We start from the raw sequence: 3,525 nt of genomic DNA on the forward strand, positions 1-3,525 counted from the left end.
GTGCGTGCGTGCGTGTCGTGTGTGGTGTGTGTGCGGTGCGTACGTATGTGTGTTTGTATGTGCGTACGCTCGGGTGTATGTGCGTGCGCGAGCGTGTAACTCCACATTCTGCCTCGCTGTCATGCCAGACACAGACAAAACACTGTTGGAATTCCCCGCCCGCCGCCCATCGAGGCCAGGGTACGGGGAGCAGGGCACTGTCGCCACTGTCGCGACGTCCACCATTCATAAGTTTGGGCTTTAAAACCCATTGAGGACGCGAGCTCTGATGCTTCGACAACACTTGAAGAGACACGCTGTTTTAGGGCGCATACCTTTAGTTTTTGTACGTGTTTTACGGCACTTGCAACACAATAAGGTCGGTTAGTTTTAGTTGAGTTTTACGGCGCTCACAACTGCATAAGATCATATGAGCGCCACAAGATTAGAGGTGTTACAAGAGAGTAACAAATATAAAAAAGAAGAAGGGGAGTTAAGGACGATCGATGTTTGATAGGAAAGAAGAAGCGATCAAGAAGTGTCGAACATTAGACGTGTTATAAGTCAAGAGAGTCACAAACACGAAAAAGGAGGGTAGATAAAAACGATATATGTTTGATTGGAAAGAAGAAGCAAACCACACCAGAGCACCCGCCAACAGGACACATACCAAGATCAAGAGGACTTGCACGGCACATTCTCAAGATCAACTGAACTGGCAAAAATGATCCCACAAAAGACACATACCAAGATCAACAGAACTGGCAAAAATGATCCTGCTGAAGGCACATGACAAGATCAACAGGACTTGCAAAAATTATCCTACAGGGCACCGTACTATGAGGGAGAAGGGAAGGCAGGCAGAAAAAAAAGAGAAGGGAAGAGAACATAAAGGAATGGATATGTTTAAAGTTTAGTGAAACCCTTCGGAATGCTTTTAAAATAGAGAAGTTAGTTTAGTTTTAGTTGAGATTTTACGGCACTCGCAACTGCATAAGGTCATATGAGCGCCAGAAGATTAGTGGTGTTACAAGACAGTAACAAACATAAAAAGAAGAAGAGGAGATAAGGACGATAGATGTTTGATAGGAAAGAAGGAGCAAACCACACCAGAGCACCCGCAAACCACCCACAAATAGAGAAGGATGGAGAGAGAAAAGTACTTGTCCGATCATCCTTGGTGTCCCGACGTTGTCATCTAGATTAAGGGATATAAGTGAAATGTAACACCCCCCCCCGCAAAAAACAACACTAGAGGCCCAAAATCCACACACATACAGATTATTTAAAGCTGTTTCCCCTTTTTAACTTAAAAACTTGAAAGGCAGGCAACAACATGCATACGATGAAATATATTTATGCGTGGTAATCGAGTTTCTAATCTGTGCATGACGATTTCATATTATATAGAGTGTTCATCAAATCAGTAAAGAGTTTAAGAGTTAAAAATCTGCGCGTGCGTGCGTGTACATTGTGTGTGTGAGTGAGTGAGTGAGTGAGTGAGTGAGTGAGTGAGTGTGTGTGTGTGTGTGTGTGTGTGTGTGTGTGTGTGTGTGTGTGTGTGTGTACAAGCACGCTTTTGTATTCACACTCCGCAGGGGGGAAGGGGGGAACAGGCAACCCAACACGTTGGGGAGAGAGAAGACACCATTAAAATGACTTTATGGAGGCCTTATATTAAATATAAGGGACAACCCGGACGCACTCAGTCGCAACCAAGTCGCCGACCAGCTTAGTAAAGCTGAATTTATTGAATCCAGCGTGCTGGTGCAGCACTGGCAAACATAAAAAGAAATTCCTCTCTGACAGACAGCCTCGATGAGTCATGACATGATAGGATCCGATCCGCCCCGAAAAAAAAATACAATTTAAAAAACAAAACAAATGTAAACCACCTACAATAATAATAATAATAAAGCGAGACAAATAATACAGAGGATCACGCCATAATTAAAAACATTTGTAAACCTTTCAGGATAGACACGAACAAAAGCTACTGACAAAAAAAGGCAACGAGAAAAATGGAAAGCGCTTTTAGTTTAGTTTTAGTTCCAAGTTTTCATTTACAGCATCCGCAAAACAATTAGGGGATATTAGTGTTGAAGAGAGCAATATATAAAAGGACAAAAGGAGTGGGTTGATTTGCTTTGTTTTCTTTTTTTTTTTTATGTAGTCTGGGCGGCAGATGGTTCTAACAGCAGCAGTAAATTCAACATAAAAAGGAGATACAGTATTAATAGATTAGTTGGAAAATTTTAAACTCTTCAAGCTTTTCATATACCGTACATGTATTGAGATTTGGGGTGGGTGAGGGAGGGAGGGGGAGAGTGAGTGGGATAAAGAGAGAGCAAGGGGGGTGGAACAATACAAGATGCACGTCTTTGTTAGTCTATGTTAGAGTAAAAAATAATAATTTAAAAATAAATGGCATCTGTATAGTGCATATCCCCGCTCAACAGCAAGCTCTATGCGCTTTGCATTATATTATTACCCCAGCATACCACAGAACACTCCAAAACAGTCCCACCTTCCCGAGAAGCACACAGTGCAAGCAACTGATTAAGAGCTCAAACACTAACAGCCAACATCTTTCGCGTCTATAGCTAGGTACCTTAGCGTACAAAAAAAAAAACATTTAGTGATAGGAAAAAGTAAGACAGACAGAGAGAAACAACAGAGGGAAAGTCGAGAAGTAGGCCGTGCCAATGACACCCTCCAACCACCCGCGCACGTACACCCTTGTGACAACCAGAGAGACATGCACATATAAATAGTTATTATTATTTTATTTTGAGCACGGCTTGCGTTTATCCTACACGACCAAAGTCTCCTCCACACTAGAGCGAGACAGCCTCTACACCTGGCAAACAGCGCAGTAGAGAGAGATGGAACCACGCCAGGCGCTCGCCAAGGTCAAAGTCTGTTCCTCCGGCCCAGAATCCGGGACAAGAAGACGAAGGTCAAAATAAAACATCGAATCCAGACCATGTGACTTTACGTTAAATCTAAGTGTAGTTTCAGTAAGAGTTTTACGGCACTTGCAACTCAATTAGGTATGTGCCGAAGATAAGAGGCGTTACAAGAGAGTAATAAACACGCGAAAAAAAGAGGAGGAGAGATCTGGACAAGAGATGTTTGATAGGAAAGAAGGAAAAAACCCACATCAGACACCAGAGCACTCTTCAAAAACCAACGGCTCGACTTGAGATTCAAAGTGCCGTTCACTGAAGCGAAAGTTGATTAAAATTTGATTCTTCGGGCCATTTCAAAGCTTCGAACTACCCAGGAAAACCCCGTTACAAAATCCACGGGTCCATTCTGCCGACAAGGGCGTTGTCCCATTTCGTTACTCACGTCACCGTAAAAAAAAAAAAGTCGGTCAAACGCTGACAACACATGAAAAAGCTATACCCAGGAGGAAAACAACACAGGCCCAGGTGCCAAAACTTCTGCTGCAAAAGGCCAGGAAAATGTAGGGCAGAATAGAACCGGGCGGAGAGAGAGAGAGAGAGAGAGAGAGAGAGAGAGAGAGAGAGAGAGAGAGAG

Source organism: Aplysia californica, unplaced genomic scaffold (genome assembly GCF_000002075.1).
Source record: "Aplysia californica isolate F4 #8 unplaced genomic scaffold, AplCal3.0 scaffold00667, whole genome shotgun sequence".
Taxonomy (NCBI): domain Eukaryota; kingdom Metazoa; phylum Mollusca; class Gastropoda; order Aplysiida; family Aplysiidae; genus Aplysia; species Aplysia californica.